Source organism: Myotis yumanensis, unplaced genomic scaffold (genome assembly GCF_028538775.1).
Source record: "Myotis yumanensis isolate MYYU_CA2020_CCGP unplaced genomic scaffold, mMyoYum1.0.hap1 SCAF_1, whole genome shotgun sequence".
Lineage (NCBI taxonomy): Eukaryota > Metazoa > Chordata > Mammalia > Chiroptera > Vespertilionidae > Myotis > Myotis yumanensis.
In genome coordinates, this window is record NW_027223752.1 from 106,365,995 (window position 1) to 106,393,973 (window position 27,979).

General features: G+C 41.7%; 1 long non-coding RNA gene across 1 annotated transcript in view; it reads left to right on the forward strand.

Moving 5' to 3' along the window:
- The first annotated feature begins 614 nt into the window (after nt 1-614).
- The window catches only part of LOC139019878 (uncharacterized), a 50,600-nt gene continuing 23,235 nt past the window's right edge, over nt 615-27,979 (forward strand). The window contains exons 1-2 of the long non-coding RNA XR_011473159.1: nt 615-696; nt 27,646-27,756. This is a non-coding gene — a long non-coding RNA (uncharacterized lncRNA). The remainder of the gene's footprint in view (nt 697-27,645; nt 27,757-27,979) is intronic.

Below are 27,979 nucleotides of genomic sequence, written 5' to 3' on the forward strand. Positions count from 1 at the left end.
AAGTTAAATACCTCTTTATTTCTACTTTTTCTTTTATTTATTTTTTTTATGTTTTTAAACCAGAAGTTAACATATAGTTTTTTCCTTTTTCATGTGTTTTTCCACTTAAAATTATTTCCTAGAAACACTTCTAGGTCCATTTACATCAATCTGAAATTTTCATGTTAATTATGAGAATTTACACTATGCCATAGTTTAAGAATATACCATATTTTATTCAACCAGTTTTCCATACTTGGACATTTATGTGGTTTTGAATATTTTGCTGTAATGATAATAATGTAAATGTAAATTTTTATTTTTGCCTATTAATATGCATTAACTTAAAGTAGAAATAACACAAGAAAATTAGAGATTAATATAACATATTTAGTACAAGAAATGTTTATGAATAAGGAGATAGCTTTAACACTTACCCATTAAATCTCTTACCACAGTTTTCATGTCAGATCTTACATTATAGTAATTTACTTACAACTGTTCACTTGAAAAATGATGCTGTAGACGTGTTATAAACTTGACAGTTAGGAATTTCACAGTAGATCTGTTTTCTACTTAGTACACTAAATGCCTCTCTTTATATAGCTCATAAAAAACGTGCAGGTGAAGATCCTATGATACAGCATCAAGATTCAATCTCAAAAACCCAACTGCAAGTGAAAAAACAAATAACTTCTAATGGTGAGAAACACACTGGTAAGTATAATAATTATAGGTAATTTTTTAAAAATTAAATTTATTGGGGTGACATCTATCTATACTAATCAAAGCCTAGGTGGCTCTCAAGTGTGATATTGTGACAAAATGGCCACCACAAGAAGGCCGCCACAATACGGCTGCCACAAGATGGCCACCACAAGATGGCCACCACAAGATGGCCATTCGCACAGTGGAGGCCTGAGGGTCCTGTGGCGCTGTGCGGCATGGAGGAGGCAGGTCCCGGTGTCTCTGCCACCTCACACAGAGGAGACATGGCCTGGCGGAGGAGGCGGGTCATGGCAGGGGAGGGCAGTTGTGGGTGATCAGGCTGGCAAGGGAGGGCAGTTGGGGGCAATCGGGCCAGCAGTGGAGCTGTTAGGGGGTGATCAGGCTGGCAGGCAGAAACAGTTAGGGGCAATCATGCAGGCAGACAGGCGAGTGGTAGGAGCCAGCGGTTCTGGATTGTGAAAGGGATGTCTGGCTGCCGGTTTAGTCGGACATCCCCTGAGGGGTCCCAGATTGGAGAGGGTGCAGGCCGGGCTAAGGTACATCCTCCCATGAACAAATTTCATGCACTGAGTCAGTAGTCTAATCTAATACAAGACAAACATGCAAATTGACCATATCTTCGCTACACCTTAAGCTATGCCACCAGCTAATCAGAGCTACTATATGCAAATTAACTCAAGCAAGATGGCGGCCAGCAGCCACGGAGCTGAAGCGAGCAGGAGGCTTGGTTGCTCCAGTGATGGAGGAAACTAAGGTCCCTGGCTGGCTCTGAGCTCCACTGAAGGCAACCAAGTTTCAATTATAGAAGGTAAATAAATCCCAGAATAAAAAAAAAAGGAAAGGTTGGGAGCTTCCATCACCAGGGGGTTTGGCCAGCCTGAAAACGGCCCTCAGCCCCTCACCCAGATTGACCAGGCATCCCAGTGGGGACCCCCCACCCTAAAGGGGATGTGGCCAACCTGAAAACAGCCATCAGCTGCTCACCCAGGCTGGCCAAACCTCCATGGGGTGAGGGTCCCCACTGGGGGGGGGGGGCGCTTGACCAGCCTGAAAACAACCATCAGCCCCTTACCCATGCTGGCCAGGCACCCCAGTGGGGACACCCACACTGAAGTGGGTGTGAACAGCTGCAAACAGCCATCAGCCCCTCAGCCCCTCACCCAGGCTGGCCAGGCACCTAGTGGGACCCCCACCCTGATCTGGGACACCCTTCAGGGCAAACCAGCCAGCCCCCACCTGTGCACCAGGCCTCTATCCTGTATAATAAAAGGGTAATATGCAAACTGACCCTAACAGCAGAAATACTGGGAATCACTAGTCACTATGACACACACTGACCACCAGGGGGCAGGCGCACAATGCAGGAGCTTCCCTCCGGTGGTCAGTACGCTCCCACAGGGGGAGGTCTGCTCAGCCATAAGCCAGGTTGACGGCTGCCAATACAGCGGTGGTGGTAGGAGCCTCTCCCACATCCTCAGCAGCACTAAAGATGTCTGACTGCAGCTTAGGCCTGCTCCCTGCTGGCAAGTGGACATCCCCTGAGGGCTCCTGAGCTGCCAGAGTGATGTCTGACTGCCAGCTTAGGCCCAATTCCCCAGGGAGTGGGCCTAAACCAGCAGGTAGTCATTCCCCAAGGGGTCCCAGACTGAGAGGGCACAGGCCAGGCTGACGGCCCCTCCTGAGTGCACAAATTTTTGTGCACCAGGCCTCTAGTCCTATCTAATAATAGACAAACATGGTAATGAACTGTACCTCTGACACGCTTCCCATTGGCTAATCAGGGTGATATGCAAATTAACTGCCAACCAAGATGGTGGCCTGCAGCCAGGCAGCTGAAGCGAACAGAAGGCTTGCTTGCTCCAGTGATGGAGGAAGCCAAGGTTCCTCGCCTGCCTTGTCTGCCTCTGAGCTGCAGTCTAAGAAACAATGTTGCAATTATAGAAGCTAAACAAAACCCAGATACCTGCTTTCAGCCGTCAGAGCTAGAGCGAGGAAGACCAAAACAATGTTGCAATTATAGAACCCAAACAAACCCTAGATTCCTGTTTTCAGCAGCCGAGGCCTCAAGCTGGAGCCAGCCTCAGAGCTAAAGCCAGCTCTCAGCTGCAGTGACAGCCATAGAAGGTAAATAAATACCAGAATAAAAGAAAAAAAGAAAAAAAGGAGAGGTTGGGACCTTCAGTCGCCAGCCAGCCTGAAAACGGCCCTCAGCCCCTCACCCAGACTGGCCAGGCACCCCAGTGGGGACCCCCACCCTGAAGGGGGTGTGACCAGCTGCAAACAGCCATCAGCCCCTCACCCAGGCTGGCCAGACACCCAAGCGGGAACCCCACCATAATCCGGGACACCCTTCAGGGCAAACCAGCCAGCCCCCACCTGTGCACCAGGCCTCTATCCTATATAGTAAAACGGTAATATGCAAACTGACCCTAACAGCAGAAAGACTGGGAATGACTGGTCACTATGACACACACTGACCACCAGAGTGCAGATGCTCAATGCAGGAGCTGCCCTCTGGTGGTCAGGGCGCTCGCACATGGGGAGCTCTGCTCAGCCACAAGCCATGCTGATGGCTGCCAGTACAGCGGTGGTGGTGGGAGCCTCTCCTGCCTCCTCAGCAGCGCTAAGGATGTCAGACTGCAGCTTAAGCCTGCTCTCCACTGGGAATGGACATCCCCCGAGGGCTGCCGGGCTGCTAGAGGGTTATCTGATTGCCATCTTAGGCCCAATCCCCTGGGGAGCAGGCCTAAGTCAGCAAGTGGTCATCCCCTGAGGGGTCCCAGACTGTGAGAGGGCCCCCCCCGGCCCCGAGTGCGCAAATTTTTGTGCACCGGGCCTCTAGTATATATATAAAAGCTTAAGCGACTGTTATGACTAAAAAGTCGTAATGACTGAAACGACCGGTCAACTGGTCGTTATGATATGCAGTGACTACAAGGGGTCAGACACTCAATGCAGGAGCTGCCGCTTGGTGGTCAGTGAGCTCCCACAGCCAACCTCCCACAGCACCCCTCTCCCCGCATTCAGCTGGCTGCAGACCCCTCCCCACTGTTGGCCAGCCAACCTCCCACAGCCCCTCCCCAGGGGCCTGGTCAGGGGGCTGGCCAGCCAACCTCCCACTGTCCCAACCTCCAGGCCCTGATTAGGGGGCCGGCTGACCAACCTCCCATGGCCCCTCCCCCCTGGCCAGCCAACCTCCCGTGGACCCCCTCGGCTGGCCGGCCCCCACAATGGCCCCTATTAGGTGCTGTCCAGCTAACCTCCCAGGGACCCTCTCCCCAGCTGGTCCCCTGATATGCCTCAATCGCCGGCCAGACCAAATTCTAGTCTACACTAATAAAAGAGAAACATGCAAATTGGTGTCACTCCGCTACCCTTCCCATTGGCTAATCAGGGTGATATGCAAATTAACTGCCAGCCAAGATGGCAGCCGGCAGCCAGGCAGCTGAGAACAGGATGCTTGGTTGACCCAGCGATAGAGGAAACCAAGGTTCCCGCCTGCGGCTGTGGGGCTCTGAGCTCCTGAAGCAACAGCTGCAAAAGACACAATGTTTCAATTATAGAAGCTAAAAGATGGCAGTTAATTTGCATACTAAGGCTCCAAGCAGTAGAGCGAAGCCAAACAGCCCTGAAGCCGCAGAGCAGAGAGGCCTCAGGGCCCCGGGATCAGCGGAGCCGAGATGCCTCCCGGCCCTGGGATCAGTGGAGCCGAGAGGCCTCCTGGCCCCGGGATCAGTGGAGCCGAGAGCCTCAGGGTCCCGGGATCAGCGGAGCCGAGATGCCTCCCGGCCCTGGGATCAGCGGAGCCGAAAGGCCTCCCAGCCCCGGGATCAGGGGAGCCGAGAGGCCTCCTGGCCTGGGATCAGCGGAGCCTGATGGAAGCCCTGTGTGTTTATGCACCCTGGGGGTTCAGAGGTCCTGTCCTAGGCAGAGGCCTATGGCGAAATTTCCTGCTCTGAGAAGCAGCCTGGGGGCTGGAAGGCAGCTCCTCTGACCTCAGTGCTGGAGAAGACCATTAAGCAGAAAACTAAAGAAACCAATTTTACATCATTTCCCAGGTGGAGAACAGTTGGCATGTAAGCCCCTGACCAGTGCCCAGCCTCTCCTCTGTCAGTCTATCTCACTCTTAGGTACCATGTTCTTTGTTCTGTCTTAACTGCAACTCATTTTTAAACTAGATTGCTTTTAAAAGAAGACTAAATAAAGTTTCCCTTAAGTTATTTAGGTGGTGCTGGGGTGGCTGGGGCTGCTGGGGGCCTGATAGAAGACACAAACACGCAGCGGGGGGCCTGTACCCAGCAGCCCCAAGGCCCACCACCTTGGTGCTGGGGCTGCTGGGGCCCTGATCAAAGACCCGCAGCCCCAAGCCCCGCCATCAAGGTGCTGGGGCTGCTGGGGGTATCAGAGACACAAACCCGCAGGCCCAGCACTCAGCAGACCCAAGGCCTTCGTGGCAGCACTAAGGAGCAGCAAGCCGAGTGGTAGGAAGCAGCAAGCAGGTGGGCAGTAACGAGGGAGGGGTCCCGGACTGCAAGAGGGCACATGCTGGGCTAAGGGACCCCCCACCCATCCCCAGTGCACGAATTTCGTGTACCCGGCCTCTAGTTGGTTAATAAAATAATATAGGTTTCAAGTGTACAATTCTATGATACATATATTGCATTGTGTGCCCACCACCCTAAGTCAGATCTCCTTCCATCACTATATATTTGACTTTCTTTACCTTTTATTCACTACCACCTTTTTCCCTTTGGTAACTATTATACTGTTGTCTTTATCTAGAAGTTTCTATTTGTTTTCTTCTTTGTTAATAGTGCTTTCAGTTTCATATCACATATGATGTCATGTGGTTCTTGGTTTATTCCATCAGACTTATTTTGCTTAGTATGATATTCTCCAGATTCATTCATGTTGTCTCAAATGGTGGTATTTTATCTTTTTTTCATTTTAAAGTTTTAAAAAATTAAATTAAAATAAACTTTATTTTTTCCATCACCATTTATCCCCACTATGTCCTCTTCTACCTCCACCCACCCCCTCCAACCTTATCACCACTCTGCTGTCCATGCCCATGAATTATCTCTCTCTTTTGTCTTTTGTGCTCAATCCCTCCACCCCATCCAACATCCTCCCAGCCCCCCATTCCGCCCCCCACCCTGACACACACACAAACACACCAGAGCTATCTGCCTTTCTCTCTATCTATGAGTCTGTCTCTATTTTCCTTGATTGTTTAGTTTGTACATCAGATTCCACATATGAGTGAAATCATATGGTATTTGTCTTTCTCTGACTGGCTTCTTTCACTTAGCATAATGCTCTCCAGGGCCATCCATGTCATTGCAAAGGGTAAGATTTCCTTCTTTTTTTTTTGCCAAGTAGTATTCCATTGTGTAAATATACCAGAGCTTTTTTAGTCACTCATCTACTGATGGGCACTTGGGCTGCTTCCAAATCTTGGTTTTGTAAATAATGCTTCAATGAACATACTGGTATGTACATTCTTTCAAATTAGTGTTTTGAGTTTCTTTGGATAAATTTCCAGAAGTGGAGTCCCTAGATCATAAGGAAGTTCCATTTTTAATTTTTGAGGTAACTCCATACTGCCTTCCACAGTGGCTATACCAGTCTGCATTCCCACCAACAGTGCACAAGTGTTTATTTCCCTCAAAATCCTCACCAACACTTGTTTGTTGATTCATTGATGATAGCTATTCTGACAGGTATGAGGTGGTATGCCATTGTGGGGTTTTTTTCTTAAACCTAAAATACATTTCTATATAATTACTTAAGTATTTTATACTGCAATGAGTATATTTTATTATAAATTTTTTGGATATAGATATTATTGCAGGAGTCCCCCTCCTGCCACTTGCCCATCTTCAGCCTCCCCTGCCTTCCCTTTCTTGGCCTTTACAAAATTGTTTTCCATGTCCATGGGGTATGCATATATGGAAAAGGGGAGTTCTTTAAAAATTTCCTTTTTCTTCTTTATTTAGTCACTCCACCCCACCCCCACCTCCTGCCCTAGGGGACAAGCCAATCTGTTGTATTTATTCATGCTTCTGGTTTCATTTTGTTTGTCAGTGTATCTTGTTCATTAGATTCCACATATTAGTGAGATTATATGATATTTGTCTTTCTCTGGCTGGCTTATTTCATTTAGCATAATGGTCTCCAGGTTGATCCATCCTTTTGCAATTGGTAAGGCTTCTTCTTCTTCTTCTTCTTTTTTTTTTTTTTACAGCCAGGTAGTATTCCATTGTGTAAATGTACCATAGCATTTTTATCCACTCATCTGCTGATGAACACTTGGTCTGTTTTCAGATCTTGGCTATTGTAAATAATGCTTCTCTGAACGTAAGGGTGAATATATTCTTTCTGACTGGTGTATTGGGATTCTTAGGATATATTCCCAGAAGTGGGATCACTGGGTCAAAGGAAAGTTCAATTTTAAATGTTTTTAGGACACTTCATACTGTTTTCCATAGTGGTTATACCAGTCTGCATTCCCACCAGCAATACACAAGGTTTCCCTTTTTTCCACAACCTCATCAACACTTGTTATTTGTTGATTTGCTGATAGTAGCCATTCTGGAAGATGTGAGGTGATACCTCATTATCATTTTAATTTGTATCTTTCAGACAATTAGTGACCTTGAGAATTTTTTCATATTTCTATTGGCCATCTGTTTGTCATTGTGGTTTTAATTTGCATTTTTCTGATTATTAGCGACATTGAGCATCTTTTCATATGCCTGTTGGCCATCTGTATGTCCTCTTTGGAGCAGTTTACATTCAAGTCTTTTGCCTACTTTTTAATATTTTTTTTTTTTGCTGTTGAGTTTTATAAGTTCTTTATAAATTTTGAATATTAACCACTTATCAGATGTATCAATGGTGAATATATTCTTCCATTAAGTGGATTGTATTTTCATTTTTTTAAATTAAATCTTTATTGTTCAGATTATTACATTTGTTCCTCTTTTTCCTCCCATAACTCCCCTCCTTCCAGCTCCCACCCCACCCTCCGCCCTCACTCCCCACCCACTGTTCTCATCCATAGGTGCACGATTTTTGTCCAGTCACTTCCCGCATCTCCCACACCCCTTTTCCCCCCAAGAATAGTCAGTCCATTCCCTTTCTATGTCCCTGATTCTATTATAATCACCAGTTCATTCTGTACATCAGGTTATTTATTCACTTGATTCTTAGAATCATTTGTTGATAGATGAATATTTGTTGTTCATAATTTGTATCTTTACCTTTTTCTTCTTCTTCCTCTTCTTAAAGGATACCTTTCAGCATTTCATATAATACTGGTTTGGTGGTGATGAACTCCTTTAGCTTTTCCTTATCTGTGAAGCTCTTTATCTGACCTTCAATTGTGAATGATAGCTTTGCTGGATACAGTAATCTTGGTTGTAGGTTCTTGCTATTCATCACTTTGAATATTTCTTGCCACTCCCTTCTGGCCTGCAAAGTTTCTGTTGAGAAATCAGCTGACAGTCGTATGGGTATTCCCTTGTAGGTAACTGAGTTTCTTTCTCTTGCTGCTTTCAAGATTCTCTTTGTCTTTTGCTCTTGGCATTTTAATGATGATTTGTCTTGGTGTGGTCCTCTTTGGATTCCTTTTGTTTGGGGTTCTCTGTGCTTCCTAGACCTGTAAGTCTATTTCTTTCACCAGGTGGGGGAAGTTTTCTGTCATTATTTCTTCAAATAGGTTTTCAATATCTTGCTCTCTCTCATCTTCTGGTACCCCTATAATTCTGATGTTGGTACGTTTGAAGCTGTCCCAGAGGCTCCTTACACTATCTTCGTATTTTTGGGTTCTTTTTTCATTTTGCTTTTCCAGTTGGGTGTTTCTCGCTTCTTCACATTTCAAATCTTTGACTTGATTCTTGTGCTCCTCTGGTCTGCTGTTGGGAGTCTGTATAATATTCTTTATTTCAGTCAGTGTATGCTTACTTTCTAGATGGTCCTTTATCACACCATTGAGGGTCTCATTAGATTTCCTGTACATTTCATCAAGTTTATCGATAGACTCTAGAAGCCTCTTGAGAGACCTCAAAAGTGTGGTTCTGAACTCAATATCCTCCCTTGATAGTTTTGTCCTGTTTCTTTGTCTCCGCATTTTTTTACGCTTTCTTGGTACACCCCCTAGTGGTCTTTGTACGCAGTCTTGTTGTAGTTAAGCCTTGATTGTTATAGTTAATACTAGAGGGATTTGACCTCCAGGCCAACTGGCTGTGATAATCAGCTGTGTTTGCAGTGGAAGAACTTGTGTCCTCTAGGGAGGTGCTAATCTAGCCTTTGCCTGAGGCTATCCGGCAAATGCCTCTGTGCAGGGCTTGGGCGGGGCGGGTCCCACGGGATCAGCAGGGCGTAGGAGGGAGCAGTTATGACTGCTCTCAGTTCAGTCCCCAGGGGCTCTGCCTCTCTGTCCCAGCAACAGCTGCAAACCTCGGAGGGACCGTAGCCAGACAGTCCTGCTTCTCCCATTTGAGTCTGGGTCCCTAGAGACTTGCCCGGTTCTGGAGCTCAGAGTCTGAGGCTCCCTCCGGATTGAAACAGACAACCACGCCCTCACCCACCAGCCCACGCCACGCGCACTCCGCACCTTAGTATTTTACTTCAGCGCTGCGCCTCCTCTGATTCTCAGTTCCTCTTAGTTGTAGAACTTACATTCAGCCAGCCTTCCTGTGGTTCTGGATGATGTCCGTTCCATCTTTTAGTTGTATTTTTGAAGTGGTTGTTTGAGGCAGCAAACTCCGGTGTTAACCTATGCCGCCATCTTGGTTTCTCCTCCCTGTGTTTTCATTTTGTTGATGGTTTCCTTTGCTGTGCAAAAGCTCTTTAGTTTGATGTAGTCCCATTTGTTTATTTTTCCTTTTGTTTCCCTTGCCCAAGGAGATATATCAGAAAAAATATTGCTATGAAAAACATAAGAGACTTTACTGTTTATGTTTTTTTCTATGATTTTTATGGTTTCAAGTCTAACAATCAATTTTGAATTTATTCTTGTATGTGGTGTAAGAAGGTGGTCTGGTTTCATTTTTTGCCAATATCTGTCCAATTTTTCCAACACCATTTATTGAATAGACTACCATTAGTCCATTGTAAGTTTTGGAATCCTTTGCCAAATTTTATTGACTATAATGGCGTGGATTTATTTCTGATCTCTGCATGCTGTTCTATTGATCTATATGTCTGTTTTTATGCCATTACTATGCTGTGTTCATTACTATGGCCTTGTAGTATAGTTTGATATCAGGTAGTGTGATTCCTCTAACATTGTTCTTTCTCAAGATTGCTATTGCTATTTGGCATCTTTTGTGATTCCATATAAATTTTTGAAACATTTGTTCTAGTTCTATAAAATAGGCCATTGGTATCTTGATAGGAATATCATTGAATCTGTGGATTGATTTGGGTAGTATGGGCATTTTAATGATGTTAATTCTTCTTATCCCTGAACACAGTATATGACTCCACTTACTTGTGTCTTTCTCATTTTCTCTCTGCAGTGTCTTATAATATTCTGAGTATAGGTCTTTTAGATCCTTGGGTGAATTTATTCCTAGGTATTTTATTCTTTTCTGAAGCAATTGAGAATGGGCTTGTTTTTGTAGTTTCCCTTTCTGATAGTTCATTATTGGTGTATATGTAAATATGCAACTTATTTCTGGATATTTACTTTGTATCTTGCTACTTTACTGAATTCATTTATCAGGTCTAGTATTTTTTGGTGGATTCTTTAGGGTCCTCTATACACAATACCATGTCAACTGCAAATAGTGACAGTTTTATTTAATCCTTTCAATTTGGTTGCCTTTTATTACTTCTGATTGATTGCTGTGGTGAGGACTTCTAGTACTATGCTGTAAGGGTAGTGAAAGTGGACATCCCTATGTGGTTCTCAATCTTAAGGGGAACATTTGTAGTTCTTGTCCATTGAGTGTGATGTTCGCTGTGTTTTTGTCATACATGGCCTTTATTACATTAGGCATGTTCCCTCTATTTGCACTTTGTTCTGAGTTTTTGTCATAAATGGGTGCTGGATTTTATCAAATGCTTTTTTTTCTGCATCTATTGAAAAGATCGCGCAGTTTTTTATCCTTCAATTTGTTTATGTGGTGAATCACATTTATTGTTTTGTGGATATTATACCAACCTTGCATCCATGGAATAAAGCACATTTTATCTTGGTGTATGGTCTTTTTAATGTATATCTAGATTTGGTTAGCTAATATTTTCTTGAGGATTTTTGTGTCTATGTTCATCAAAGATATTGGTCTATAATTTTCTTTTTTTGTCATGTCTTTTTCTGGTTTTGGAATTAGGATAATGCTGGCCATATAAAATGAGCTTTGGGAATCTTCCCTCCTATTGAATATTTTGTAAAAGTTTGAGAAGGATTGGTGTTATTAGTTCATCTCTTAATGTTCGATCAAATTCACTTGTGAAGCCATGCAGTCCAGGACTTGTGTTTGTTGGCAGTTTTTAAAACAATTATTACTGATTCAATTTCAATAGTTGTAATCTGTCTAGTCAGAGTCTCTGATTCTTCTTGATTTAGTTTCGGAAGATTTTATATTTTTTTGGAATTTATTGATTTTATGCAGATTAATTTAGTGTCATCTACTTCTTTATAATATTTTATTACAATCTTTTGTATTTCTTTGTTGTTAATTATTACTTTTCCTCTTTCATTTCTGATTATATATATATATATATATATATATATATTTGGGTCTTTCTTTCTTGATGAGTCTGGTTAAAGGGTTTTCAATCTATTTTATCATTTCAAAGAACCAGCTCTTGTTTTCATTGATCTTTGTATTGTTTCTGCTCTTATCTTTGTCATTTCCTTCCCTCTGCTCACTTTTGGCTTTGTTTATTGTTCTGTTTTTCATTCCTTTAAGTATAAAGTTAAATTGTTTATTTGAGCTTTTTCTTGATTTTTGAGATAGGTCTGTCATGCTATGAATTTTTCTCTTAGGACAGCTATCCTTGTGTCCCACAGATTTTGAGTTGTTGTGTTCATATTTTCATTTGTTTCAAAGTATATTTTCATTTTTTCCTTGATATCACTGTTAACCTATTCTTTGTTTACTAATGTATTATTTAGTGTCTCTGCCTTTGTGTTTCTCTGTTTTCTTCTTGTGATTGATTTCAAGTTTCATAGCATTATGGTCAGAGAACATGCCTGATATGATTTCAGTCTTCTTAAATTTATTAGGACTTGTTTTATGTCCTAATATATGGTCTACCCTAGAAAAGGTTCCATGTGAACTTGAAAATAATGTATATTCTGCTGCTTGGGGCGGGGGGGAGGGATGCTCTGAAAATATAAATTAAATTAATTTTATCTAATATCTCATTTAAGGCCACTATCTCCTTGTTGATTTTCTGTCTGGAAGATCTATCCATTGATGTCAATTTGGTATTAAAATTCCCTTCTATAACTGTATTATTATCAATATTTCTCTTTATGTCAATCAAGATATGCTTTACAAAATTAGGTGCTTCTCTGTTGGGTGCAAAATGTTTACAAGGGTTATATCTTTTTGTTGAGTTGATCACTTTATCATTATGTTGTGTCCTTTTTTGCCTCTTACTATAGCCTCAGTCTTAAATTCTGTTTTTTTAGATATAAGTACTGATACCTCAGCATTTTTTTCTTTTCATTTGCATGAAATGTCTTTTTTCAACCATTTACTTTTATTCTGTGTGTATCATTTGTTCTTTTGAAGACAGCATATATATGAGTCTTGTTTTATTATCCATTCAACTACCTTATTTATTTTGATTGGAGCATTTAAGCTATTTACATTTAAAGTAATTATTGATAGATGCATATTTATTGCCATTTTATTTTTTAAAATTATGTTCATTTTTCTTCTCCTTCTTCTTCTCCTCTTTCTTCTCTTCCTCTTCTTCCTCCTCCTCCTCTTCCTCTTTCTTCACTCTTCTTTCTCCTCCTCCTCCACCACCTCCTCCTCCTCCTCCTTTTTCTTCTCCTCCTCCTTATTCCTTTTCTTATTCTTATTCTTATTCTTATTCTTATTCTTATTCTTATTCTTATTCCTCTTTGTCTTCTTCTTTCTCCTTTCTTTTTCTTTGCAAGTCCTTTAACATTTCTAGTAATGCTAGTTTGGTGGTTGCAAAGTCCTTTAGCTTTTTCTTGTCTGGGAAGCTCTGTATTTCTCCCTCAATTCACAATGATAGCCTTGCTAGGTAAATTAGCCTGAGTTGTAGATCCTTGTTTTTATTTATTCATTATTTTTGTATTAATCCTCACCTGAGGATATTTTCCATTGCTTTTTAGAGGGAGTGGGAGGGAGAAGGAGATATAGTGAGAAACATTGATGTAAGAGAGACACATCGATTGGTTGCCTCCTGCACACACCTTGAACAGGGCTGGGTAACCAGAAACTGAGGTATGTGCCCTTATCTGGAAACAAACCCATGACCTTTCAGTCTGCAGGCTAATGCTCTAGGCCAAACTAGCTAAGGCGATGATGTTGTTTTTTATCACTTTGAATATTTCATGCCAATTCCTTCTGGCATGAAATGTTTCTATTGAGAAATCAGCTGACAGTCTTATGGGTGCTCCCTTGTAGGTAATTGACTACTTTTGGGACTTTTAAGAGTTCTCTTATATTTAACTTTTGGCATTTTAATTATTATGTGACTGGTTGTGAGCTTATTTGGGTCCATCTTCTTGGAACTCTCTGTGCTTCCTGTACTTGTATGTCTTTTTCCTTCACCGAGTTGGAGAAGTTTTCAGACATTATTTCTTCAAATACATTATCAATCCCTTGCTTGCTCTCTCCTCCTTCTGGTATCCCTATGACACAAATGTTGTTACACTTCATATTGTACCAAAGGTCCCTTAAACTATTCTCATCTTTTTCAGTTTTTTTTTCTTTTTGCTGTTCTGATTGGGTGTTTTTTTCTACCTTGTTTTACAAATCACTGATTTGATCTTTTGCTTCATTGAGCCTGCTGTTTATTCTTTCCAATGTATTCTTTATTTCAAATATGGAATTCTTCATTTCTGAATCACCCCTTTATGTGGTGTCTATATCCTTTTTCATGGCATCCTTATATTCATTACTCTGAACTCTCTATATAAAAATTGCTTATCTTCACTTCATTTAGGTCTTCTTCTGTATAACTCTCTTATTCCTTTATTTGGGGCCTATTCCATTGTCTCCGCATTTTGTCTGCCTGTTTGTGCTTGTTACTCTGCATTAAGTAGATCTGCCATGACTCTCAGTCTTGTTAGAGTGTCCTTAGGTAGTAGGTGACCTGTGGAACCTTATGGCACAGTCTCTCTAATCCCCAGATCTGGTTGCTCTAAGAATGTCGCTTGTGCATGTTGGGTGGGCCCTCCTGTTTCAATTGAGTCTTGATTACTATTGGCCTGTTCATGTGTGGGCTCGACCCTCAGGCTAGCTGATAGTGAGGCTCAACCCCCAATACAGCATGCAGGATGCTGTGCACATGCCAATCACATGGAGTGGAATTCGCTTCAGTAGGGTTTGGTGCCCACCAATATCTCCCTGTGGATATGCTGCTTGCGAGGCTTATTGGATCTTATGTGTCGTTGCCTGAAGCTGGCCACTGGGTCTATTGGTTATGGGCCTCTTATGAGGGACACTGTCTGTGACAGGCCCTGAGCAACCTATTTGGAGCTATCACTGATCCACAGTTTCTGGCTTCCTCTGACAAGCCAGGGTATGTGTTGAAAGGACCAACCTGTGCATCAGGGTCTTCTTTTACTAGCCCCAGGCCCAGGAGCCAGCCAGGCAATGGCTCAAAGCACACAGACATTAGCCTCTGCCTGCAGGCTGTCTGTTAGCTCAGTCATTTAGTGAGCCTCCAGCTGAAGTCCTCAGCATTATCTAAGCTCCACAAGGTGAGGCAAGAGGAATTCCAATGGGTGGGGCTATTGCTTTCCCCCAGGCTAATGGTGCATGGATGGGAAAGCTCTGCCTGACAAAGATGGCTTCTACAATATGAGGTGATGACTCAACATAGGACTCCTGGACTATCTTCTCTGCTCTCTCCCAGAGCTACCAACCCCAGACTCTACTCATTCAGTTCTAGTCCACTGTGCCCTCCCTCTGCCAGGGCACAGTGTGAGTGGCTGAAATGAAATTTTGTGCATTGGTCCTTTAAGAGGGTGCCTGTGTTGCTACAGCCGGTTTGGCTCAGTGGATAGAGCATCGGCCTGTGGACTGAAGGGTCCTGGGTTCGATTCTAGTCAGGGGGATGTACCTTGGTTGAGGGCACATCTCCAGTAGGGAGTGTGCAGGAGGCAGCTGATCAATGTTTCTCTCTCATCGATGTTTCTAACTCTATTTCTCTTCCTTCCTCTCTGTAAAAAATCAATAAAATATATATTTTTTTAAAAAGAGGATGCCTGTGTTTCTAGCTGTCTCTCACTGCTAGATGGACAGTAACCTCACTGCTTTTGTTAGCTAGATATTATGTGGGCACCTTTCCTGGTTGGGGAGCCTGGCATAGGATTTAAATGCCAGAGTTCTCATCTGAGATATCCCTCTGGAACTTCAGTTGTTGCCTGTGGGAGCCCAGCCAGCTCTCTCATGCCTCTGCACTTGCTACCAGTTTCAATGTGGCATCCTTTTTAAGTCCTTAGTTATAAGCCTCGTCTCCCACTAGCCTTCAGTTGGTTATTCAAAATGATTTTTTCTATATTTTAATTGTAATTTTAGTTTGATCCAAAGAGAAGGTTAATGTAGTTTCCACCTAATCTTCCACCATCTTGGAATCCCTTTTCATCTTTTCTTATGGCTGAGTAGTATTCCATTGTATCTCTGAAGATTATGTGAAATTAACCATATCAGAAGACAATTTTTCTTTGGTTCTTGAATATGTGTTTGAGCCAATATTTTATTTAAAAATATTGTACTTTGACTTAATGTGTGAATATCCTAAGATAATTGGAGAACATAAAGTATTTGTAACTTTTGTTGGTTTCTAGTTGTAAGATTAATTTAGAATATGAGCTCCTGACCCAATAACAAACCATTAATATCTCAAGAGGTGTGGGTACCCCAACAGATTTCTGGTCCAATAGCCAAAGGTCAACATGGACTTGTGGCATCACCCTCTGTCATAGAATGAAATAGGCAGATAAGTTACTGAGAACTGTCACTCAAAAGGCAAATGTGGATCAAAGGAGCAAAGCAGAATGGTGACCTGGGAAGCCTATTGGAGGACCTATAAGTCACTTCTTTGGTTGGGACCCACTTACCAATAGAGGCCAGTTTGGTACCTTATAAATGGGTACCATTGAAATGTCTACTTGGGGAATGTAAAAGTACCAGTAGCTGAATAGTCCCACCAATTGCTGGGTATCCTTTGTGGTACAGAGGGGAAAAGCTTGGATCCTTGGGGCTTTCAGTACAAGATATCCTTTTCCACGTTGCCTCCAGCTATTCACTTAGGTACTAGGACCTTATACCTTATTTATCTTAATGGCCTAACTGTGTTGCTACATTGTAGGTCACTGAAGCATACAGTCTTTATTATGTAGTGCTCTTGCCTAGGTCCAGTGAGAAATGTTATCAATAGAATGGAAGGTTAGTGCTCAATCTTGGAGCAGGGCTCTTTTCAGGTGATAGGCATGTGGAAGCATATTAAAAAAGATGGCAGCCAGCAGGTTGGCAGTGAGGGAGAGAGTGTGAGTGAGTGAGGGTGCGAAAGGGGAGTGTGTGATATGTGTGTGTGTGTGTGTGTGTGTATGTATGTGTGTGTGTGTGTGTGTATGTAAGTGAGGGAAAGTTAGATCCTATAGGAGTCTCAAGGGCTGGCAGACCAGGTGCAAGTACTCCCGGGGCAGTTGGCTCTGATACAGAAACCATGCCACCTTGAAGGGGAGAGCTATTGTGACTAGGAGCATAGCATCACCACCAACGAGACTGGCTTCAGACACCATCCCACACCCTACAGCCACTCTGGCTAAAAAGTTGCTACCTTATTTGCAGACCCACAACCACCGGGACTCCAGCCTCCCTGGTCACAGGCTCTTGTGAGCCCTGGAGTGCGCTCCACAACCACCAACCCACCAGTTCAGCCACAGGCCCCATGCATCCTAGCACCTGGGTCCCCCTGTCAGTACCAGAGTGCACGACATTCATGCCAAGCCCACCATTTCAGCCACAGGCCCTGCAAAACTCAGCACCTGGGCCCTAAGGTGAGTCTCAGAATGTGCAACACTCATATGAAGCCTGTAGCTTCAGGCACAGGCCCTGTGCGACTTGGTGACTGGACCCTTCAGTGAAAGCAAAAATTGGGAGAAAAAGAAACAATCCCCAAAGAAAAGAAAAGAAGATGAATCACCAGAAAATGACCTAATGAAATAGATGCATGCAATATGTCAGAAAAATAATTCAGAGTAAGGGAAAGACAGTTCCTAAACCAGCTGGATGAGAAAATCAACAACTTAGGTAAGAATCAAGAGTAAATAAAAAATTATATAGCTACAATAAAAAACACAATGGAAGATTTCAACAGTAGACTAGAAGAAGCAGAAGACCAAATTAGTAAATTAGAAGGAGGGCTGAAAAACACCTAATCTCAACAGCAATTAGAAAAAAAAAAAATAGAAAGCAGGAGGAGAGCCTAAGAGAGCTTTGGGACAACATGATGTAACATACATATAATAGAGGTGCCAGAAGGACAAGAAGAGGAACAAGGATTAGGAAATCTACTTGAAGAAATAATGACAGAAAACTTCCCTGATATGGGGAAGAAAAATGTCATACAAGCACAGAGAGTCCCAAATAAGATGAACCCCAAAAGACCCACACCAAGACATCTCATAATTACAATGGCAAACGTTAATGAAAAAGAGAGAATCTTAAAGGCTGAAAGTGAGAGACAGAGAGTTACCTACAAAGGATATCCAATTAGATTATCAAAAGATTTCTCAATAGAAACACATCAGGCCAGAAGAGTATGGAATGAATTATACAAAGTGATGCAAAACAAAGGGCTGAATCCAATAATACTCAATCCAGCAAGGCTATGATTCAAAATTGAAGGTGCAATCAGTAGATTTGCAGAAAAAAAAAAGGCTAAGGGAGTTTATCACTACCAAGCCAGCAATGCAAGAAATGCTAAAGGGACTGTTGTAAAAAGAAGAAATAGAAAGGGAAGAAGAAACACAGACATAAAGAATAAAAATGACTACAAACAAATAAATAATAACCTTAAATGTAAATGGACTAAATGCTCCAATCAAAAAATATCAAGTGGGTGAATGGATTAGAAAACATGACCCATATGTAAGTGTCTACAAGAGACCCACCTCAGAACAAGTGACACACAGACTGAAAGTGAAGGGATGAAAAAATATTTTTCAGGTAAATGGAAATGAAAAAAAGCTGGGGTGGCAATACTTATAACTGACAAAATAGACCTCAAAGTGAAGGCCATAAAAAGAGATAACGAAGGTCACTTCATGATACTAAAGGGATTGATACAACAAGAGGATATAACTCTGGTAAATATATATGCACCCAATGCAGGAGCAACCGAATACATAAAAATACTATTGGAAGATATCATAGGATCAACAACAATACTATCATAGTAGGGAATTTTATTACCCTATATCATCACTGGATAAATCCTCCAGACAAAAAATCAACAAAGAAACAGCAATCCTAAACAAATCACTAGATCAGATGGAATTAATTGACATCTTCAGAATATTTTACCCTAAGCTACGGAATATACATTCTTCTCAAGTGCACATGGGACATTTTCAAAGATAGACTACATATTGAGTCACAGACAAAGGCTCTCCAAATGCAAGAAGATTGAAATCATATCAAGCATCTTCTCAGATCCCAATGCATAATATCAGAAATGAACTACAATAAAACAATAAAAAATTCAAACACTTGGAGGTTAATAGCATGCCATTAAACAATGATTGGGTTATCAAAGAAGAAATTCACAACACCCTGGAAACAAATGACAATGAAAATACAACAATCATAAATCTATGGGACACAGTGAAAGTGGTCCTGAGGGGAAAGTTCATACCTCAACAAACAAGAAAAACTGGTAATAAATTACCTAACGCCACAATTTAACAAAATTAGAAAGGGAGGAGCAAGAAAAGACTGGAGTGAGCAGAAGGAAGAAAATAATAATGATTAGAATGGAAATAAATGACATAGAGACCAAAAAACAACAACAAAAAAAAGCACACCACAATACAGATCAATAAAACCAAGACCTGGTTCTTTGAAAGGATAAACCAGATTGATGAATCTCTAGCCAGGCTCACCAAGAAGCAGAGAGAGAAGACCCAAATAAAAAATCATAAATAAAAGAGACAAAATAACAACAGACCCCACAGAAATACAATGGATTGTTAAAAAATACTTTGAACAACTAACTCTATTCCCACAAACGGGTCAACATAGAATAAATGGACATATTCCTAGAAAAATACAACCTTCCAAACTCAATCAGGACCAAACAAAAAATCTGAATAGACCTATAACTATAGTGGACATTGAAGCAGTAAACAAACAAACAAACAAACAAAACAAACAAACAAACAAACAGAAATTTCAGTAAACAAAAGCCCTGGGCCAGATGGCTTCACAGAGGAGTTTTGCCCAACATTCAAAGAAGAACTAAAATCTATCCTCCTCAGGCTATTCCAAAAAATTCAATAGGAACGCACACTTCCAACCTCTTTTTATGAAGTTAGCATTATCCTAATCCCAGAACCAGATAAAGACACTACAAAGAGAGAATTACAGACCAATATCTCTGATGAGCATAGATGCTAAAATCCTCAACAAAATTCTAGAAAATAGGATTCAGCATTACATTAGAAAGAGCATACACCATGACCAAGTGGGATTTATTCCTGGGATGGAAGGCTGGTAAAATATCCAAACCAATAAACGTGATCTATCACATAAACAAATTGAGAGCTAAAAATCACATAATCATATCAATTGATGTAGAAAAAGCATTTGACAAAATCCAACACCCTTTCTTGATAAAAATTCTCAGCAAAGTGGGAATAGAGTAATCATACCTCAACATAATAAAATCCATATATGACAAAACTACAGCCAACACCATACTTAATGGGCAAAAACTAAAAATATTTCCCCTAAAGCAGTGGTTTTCAACCTGTGGGTCGAGACCCCTTTGGCGGTCGAACAACCCTTTCACAGGGGTTGCCTAAGACCATCCTGCATATCAGATATTTTACATTATGATTCATAACAGTAGCAACATTACAGTTATGAAGTAGCAATGAAAATAATTTTATGGTTGGGTCACAACATGAGGAACTGTATTTAAACGGCCAGAAGGTTGAGAACCATTACTAAAGACAGGAACAAGACATGGATGCCCACTTGCACCACTCCTGTTTGACATAGTGCTGGAAGTGGTGGCCATAGCGATCAGACAGGAAGAAATAAAAGGCATCCAAATTGAAAAAGAACAAATAAAACTGTCATCATTCACAGATGGCAAGATATTATACATAGAAAATCCTAAAGACTACATCAAAAACCTACCAGACTTAATAAATGAATTTGGCAATGTAGCAGGATACAAAATTAACACCAAGAAATCTATGGCCTTTTTATACACCAATAATGAATTCACAGAAAGAGAAACTAAACAAACAATCCCCTGTACCATTGCAACAAAAAAATTAAGATACCTAGTGTTGGGGTTCTTGTCCCAGCATCAAGAAGGGTTCAGGAATCTGGAGAAGGCTGTGTGTAGCTGTTAAATAAGAGTCTGGAGATGAGAAATAATTTTGAAAGGCATTGGGGTTCAGAGGAGCTTAGCTAAAGGAGCTAAGATCCAAGATCTTAAGTCTAAGGTATTATATTCTCTCCATCTCCAGGACCCCATGCTTTTTATTAACACAACTTGTCCTGAGGCAAGGCAGAGATATACAGTTCAAAGGGTCAGGGTTTAGTACAGAGTCCATTGTCAGAATGGAGGAATTAGCCTACGGCTGTTCAGGTATTTGGCCAGTAGGAGGCAATAACATGTAGATTAAGATGCCTTTTAGCTGTCTGGAAGCCACAATCAGTTTCCTATTCAGGTTTGTGGAAATGTCTTCAGCCATTCCCAACAGGTGACTACATGTGTGACTCAACCCTGTTGAGTCCCTAAGTGTCATCAACTTTTTGATGAAACTCTTGAAATTATGACATGCTGGAATTGGTCTCAGGCATTTAGGAATAAATATAACTAAGGAGATAAAAGACCTGTACTCAGAAAACTAGAGGACATTGAAAAAAGAGATAGAGGTGACATAAACAAATGGAAATATATAAGAGGTTCATGGATTGGTAGACTCAACATCATTATAATGTCCATACTACCCAAAGCAATCTATAGATTCAATGCAATTCCCATTAAAATACAAACGGCATATTTCAGAGACCTAGAACTAACTTTCCAAAAATTCATATGGAATAAAAAAGACCCTAAATCACCACAGCAAACTTGAGAAAGAAGAACAAAGTTGGAGGGATCACAATACTAGATATCAACCTATATTACAAAGCCACTCTTCTCAAAATTGCCTGTTATGGGCACAAGAACAGACATATAGACCAGTGTTGGTGAACCTATAACACCTCTGATACGTGAACTCATTTCTTTGGTTGATTTTTTTTGTTAAATGGCATTTAAATATATAAAATAAATATCAAAAATATAAGTCTTTGTTTTACTATGGTTGCAAATATAAAAAAATTTCTATTATGTGACACGGCACCAGTTAGGGTTTTTCAAAATGCTGACACGCTGAGCTCAAAAGGTTCTCCATCACTGATATAGACCAATGGAACAAAACAGAACCCGGAAATCAACCCAAGCTATTATGCTCAATTAATTTTGGACAAAGTAGGCAAGAGCATACAATGGAGTCAAGACAGTCTCTTCAATAAATGGTGTTGGAAAATTGAACAAAAATATGCAAAAAATGAAACTGGACCACCAACTTATACCATACACAAAAATAAACTCAAAATGGATAAAGGACTTAAATGTAACACGGGAAAGCATGAAAACCTTAGAAGCATCCATAGTTAGTAAAATATCAGACACATGTGGTAGCAATATCTTTACCAATACAGCTCCTAGGACAATGGAAACTAAGGAGAAAATAAACAAATGAGACTAAATCAAAATAAAAAGCTTATGCACTGCAAAAGAAACCATCAACTGTCAGGGCCAGCCTGACAGGTTGAGCCGGGCTGAGGTAGGGTGGTGGGAATTGAGAAAAGAAAGGAAGACAGGAGAGCGGGATCAGGAGGACTGCAGCTCAATTGAGGAACTGCAGCAAGTTTATTAACCACACAATGCTATTTATACACAAGACACTGAATAGGAGGTCTGTCAAGAAGAATGTATTCTTTGTTCCTCTTAATCTCTAAGGGAGGACAGAGCAGAAGGACAAGTTCTCAGTATAGCAAATCTCAGTAAATAGTTACAGACTTCTTGGTAAGCCATGAAAGGCTGTTCTCATTCTACAAAGGTTGCTCTCATTCTACTGATAACCGCCATCCAAACAAGTCTGGGAAAACTGTGTGGGTAAGGGTGCCAGCCTTGCTAGCCCCTTCAGGTGCAAGGACCATGTCAGCTCACACCTGGTCTCCAACAATCAACAAAACAACAAGAAAGCCCACTGCATTGGAGAACATATTTGCCAATGTTATATCCAAAAAGCATCTAATCTCCAAAATTTATAGGGAACTCATACATCATAATAAAAGGAAGATATATAATCCGATAAAAAAAAATGGTCAATTACCTAAATAGATTCTTCTCTAAAGTGAACATACAGAAGGCCAAGAGATGTATGAAAGCATGTTCAAAGTCACTAATCATCTGAGAGATGTAAATCAAAATGACAATGAGGTATCATCTCACATCTATCAGAATGGCTATCATCAACAAGTCAACAAATGACAAGTGCTGGCGAAGATGCAGAGAAAAATGAATCCTGGTGCACTGCTGGTGGAAATGCAGACTGGTGCAGCCACTGTGGAAAACAGTATGGAATTTCCTCAAAAAGTTAAAAATGGAACTCCCATTTGACCCACTAATCCCACTTCTATGAATATATCCCAAGAAATCAGAAAGACTAATCAGAAAGAATATATGCACCACTATGTTTATAGCAGCAGAATTTACAATAGCTAATATTTGGAAACAGCCTAAGTGCCCATCAGCAGATGAGTGGATTAAAAACCCATGGTACATCTACCCAATGGAATGCTAAGCTGCTGTAAAAAAAGAAAGAACTCTTACCATTTTCAGCAGCATGGATGGAACTGGAGAGCATTACGCTCAGTGAAATAAGCCAGTTGCAGTAAGATAAATATCACATGATCTCACTCATTTGTGGAATATAATCAACAACATAAACTGATGAATAAATTAGATCCAGTGACAGGGAAGCATGGAACAGACTCTCAAACTTCAGAGGGAAGATGGGGAAGGGGGTTGGTAAGATATCAACCAAAGGATTTGCATACATCATATAAGCATAACCAATGGACACAGACACTAGGGGGGTGAGGGCATGTGCTGGGGGGTGGGTGGCAAAAGGAGACATATGTAATACTTAAAACAATAAAGAATTTTTTAAAAGATATGTTGCAACTTATTCCATATAACGCAAACTTATCCTTATTATCTTCGTGAGCAGGGATCCTAAAAGAAGCATTCCTAATATCAATTGCTGCATACCCACTTCACTCATCTTGAGCAATGAACCTCTGTGAAGGTCACAATACTGAGTAAAGCCAGTGTCCAGAGCTGTACACGGCACTGAGCCAACTATAACCAATTGAATCTCTAGGTACCCAAGGCCTTCTACACAGACTGAAAGCATTTATGAATGGAGAAATAATATAATGGAGAACTTTGGTTAAGCTCAGCAGTAAGGGCAAATATTTATTTTTCTCCCCAAGGTTGTAATTTTCAGATGGCAAAGGTGCTGTGGTAGTCTGGTAGGTTTATAGTATTCCACATGCCCCACTAAAAGTGACCCTAACATGAAGCAGTTCCCACCAAAGTATCAGGGCTTAAGGATGAAAGCAAGTGAGTCGCACATAGAAAAGACATCTATACTAACAATATATTTAGTAATGGGAACCATAGCAATTTAGATTTTTCATGGACTGTAGAGACATACCCATATTTGGAGTTGGGTAAGGGTCCCATTTTGTGAGTTCACACTTAAAACCAACCAGTTACATTATCTGTGTCCCATTTATTCTTGTGTCAGTGGTTATGGAGCTCATATCCATATGCGTGCCAGTGTCCAAAAGGCCCAGATGCAGTTATCACCCATCTCCCCACTGAACTGTGACCTTGACATATATCCTCATGTCCCAGGTAGGGTGGTAGGGATCTTGATCTGACCCTATTTCTTGTTTATATTTGAAGCTGAGAAGTCACTCATTCATCTCAACATTCACTTGGAAGTGTAGAAGAAAGAGCACTGGTATTTGTCATAAATGTCATCACCATTTGGTCTTTATTTGGGCTGTGTGTTGTGTGACCTATAGACCACTAGCTGGCCATGAATTATTTCATGGAGGGTTCATCAATGTCCTCTTGAATCTCATTGTTGAGTAACTAGGCGCAGAAATTTACTTGTGAAGCACTTAACTAGATCGTCCATCCAGTCAGAGTGGATTCCTGATTATGCCATATTTAAATAGCTCTGTTTACTGGTCGAACATTGTTATTTAGCAGTAGCAGGGTTTTTGTTTGTTTTGTTTTTTGCACGTTTTTTTTTCTTTCTGTAATGTGTCAGTTAAGATCTGGATTGTCTTGTAAACCAACTGAATTCACCTTATAAGGAGGTTTAATTGAGTTAAGAAACTAGTAAAGATAGCACAAATGACACTAGAAATCTGAGCTGGTTCATAATCTCATTGTCCCCTGTTCTTACTCCTGATTGTTGAACCAAAGCATCATCAGATTGATTCATTGGGCATCTTTCAGGTGGCTATACAGGTTGTCTAAACAACTTTTTCAGTGCCAGGAAACTCATCATAGGTAGACCCAACCTGAGAAAGGAAATGAATAGGGAGAGGGGATCAAGTGTTCACATCATTGCCCTCCCTGCTTCTTTGTCCTCTTGTGCAAAGTGGCTTCTGTTAGAGCACTCTGTATGAGGGGGGTCTATTGTGATGCATTCCCTCACTAAGTTTCACAACTTACCTTCTTAATGATGAAAACAAACTACCCCAGTCTAATGGCCTTTCCAGATTACTGGAAAAGCTGTCTTGAAGGCTCTACATACTTTTCATTAAAAATTAGTCACAAACCCAGCCAGTGTGCCTCAGTGGTTGAGCAACGCCCATGAACCAGGACATCATGGTTTGATTCCTGTCAAGGCACATGCCCAGGTTGCGGGCTTGATCCCCAGTAGGGGGTGTGCAGGAGGCAGCCAATCAATGATTCTTATCATTGATATTTCTATCTCTCTCTCCATCTCCCTTACTTTATCTGAAATCCATAAAAATAGAATAAATAAATGAATAGTCACAAAATTTCACTGAGTCATAGGCTGTCCATCAGTAACAGGGACATTCTTAGCACTAACAATAGTCATTGAATGCAATTCAATGAGCTCAGTCTGTAATGATTGGTTAGAAACTACTTTATTTTCTAGTTTATCTTTTATGTGTTTCATTTTATAAAGGTAATTATCTTAAATTTTATTTTCTTTATAAAAGCTAACATAAAAGATATCCTATCCATTTTTTATTCCACTAAACATTATGCCCTAGAAATGCCTCCAAGTCAATTTGATGGGATCTTTTTCATTCCTTTTATAATCATTTATGTCATATTATAGACAATAGTTGATATTACTACAGTTTATAATATACTAGAGGCCCAGTGCACAAAAATTTGTGCACTGGCAGGGGGGTGTCCCTCAGCCCCACTTGTGCCCTCTCACAGTCTGGGACCCCTCAGGAGATAACGACCTGCTGGCTTAGGCCCACTCCCAGGTGGCAGAGGGCAGGTCCAATCTCTAGGTGCAGCCCCTGGTCGGGCTCAGAGCAGGGCCGATTGGGGAGTTGGGGCGCCGCCCCCTGTCATGCACAGAGCAGGGTGGATCGGGAGGTTGCGATGCCACCCCAGTCATGCTCAGGGTAGGGCCAATTGGGGGGTTGAGGTACCGCCCCCTGTCACACTCAAGGCAGGGTCGATGGGAAGGTTGTGGCACCACCCCCTGTCACACACAGAGCAGGGATCAGGGGGTTGGGGTGCTGACCCCTGTCGCACACAGAGCAGGGCCCCTCAAGGGGGTTGGGGAGCTCCCCCTGTCACACACAGAGCAAGGCGGATCAGGCAGTTGGGGCACTCCCCTCTGTCACACTCAGGGCAGGGCAGATGGGGAGGTTGCAGCTCCACCCTGTCACACACAGAGCAGGGCCAATCAGGGGGTTGGGGCACCTTCCTCTGTCATGAACAAAGCATGGCAGATAGGGAGGTTGTGGCCCAGCCTCCTGCCACACACAGAGCCTCAGGGCGATCAGGGGGTTTGGGCGCTGCCCCCTGTCATGTTGCGCCAGGGACCAGGAGGCCTTGCGGCTCCACTTATCCCAGTGCTGGGAGGCCTCGCAGCTCCGCTTGACACCAGGGCAGTGAGGCCTCGCTGCTCAGCTGATCCCGGTGCTGGGAGGCCTTGCAGCTCCATTTGACACCGGGGCAATGAGGCCTCACAGCTCTGCTGATCCTGGTGCTGGAAGGCATATTACCCTTTTACTATATAGGATAGAGGCCTGGTGCATGGGTGGTGGCTGGCTGGTTTGCCCTGAAGGGTGTCCCGGATCAGGGTGGGGATCCCGCTTGAGTGCCTGGCAAGCCTGGATGAGGGGATGATGGCTGTTTTCAGCTGGTCACACCCCCTTAAGGGTGTGGGTCCCCACTGGGGTGCCTGGCCAGTCTGGGTGAGGGGCTGAGGGCCGTTTTCAGGCTGGCGGGTGACTGGAGCTCCCAACCTCTCCTTTTTTTATTTAGTTTTTTTATTCTTGGATTTATTTACCTTCTATGGCTATCACTGGAGCTGAGAGCCAGCTTTAGCTCTGAGGCTCGGCTCCAGCTCTGAGACCTCAGCTGCTGAAAGCAGGTATCTGGGCTTTGTTTAGCTTCTATAATTGAAACACTGTTGCAACTCCAGCTCTGAGGCCCAGCTGGCTGAAAGCAGGTTTCTGGAGATTGTGTAGCTTCTATAATTGCAACATAGTTGCTTAGAGTGCAGATCAGAGCCCAGGAAGGCAGGCAGGGAATGTTGGCTTCCTCCATCACTGGAGCAAGCAAGCCTCCTGTTCGCTTCAGCTGCCTGGCTTCCGGCCGCCATCTTGGTTGGCAGTTAATTTGCATATCGCCCTGATTAGTCAATGGGAAGCAAGTCAGAGGTACACTTGATTACCACGTTTGTCTATTATTAGATAGGATATTTTAGTTTATTAAACCAATCTGCAACATTTACACATATATGTGTTTTTTAAATATTTTTCAAATACAAATATTCTGTAATGGATAATCATCTGCAAATAAATTTTCATTAGTAGGTCTATGACTATGTTTCATCTTAAAATATTAAAAAACTAAGAGAGATTAAAATGAAACATCTATGAAGTCTATGAATATTAAACAAATAACAAGATAGTGTCAATATACATCCATCAAAACTCTCCTTACCATTTATAAGTCAGATCTAAGATTATGTTAATTTACTTACAACTTTTTTTTAAAGTGAGAGAATATGCTACTGTACATTTGTCAATAATTTAAAAGCATGGAATTCACAATATATCTGTTCTTTATTTATTGAACTAAATGCCTTTCTTTATATAGCTCATCGTAAATTACCGGGTGAAAATTCTGTGCTTGGGCATCAAGGCACAATGTCAAAAACCCAACTGCAAGTAAAGAAACACAGAACTTCTAAAGGGGAAAGACTCAATTGTAAGTATAATTATAGGTAACTTTAAATTATTTAAAGCTCATCAGAAGATCATTTTCTCTGATTCATGAATATGTATTTAAGCATATGTTTTATAGAAATCTTATACTTTGATTTGAAGTGTGAATAACCTAAAATAACTATAGTACATAGGCAAAAGAATTAATATACTTTGGTTCATATTTCTGATATCATGGTTATTTCATGGACAACTACTCAGTATCC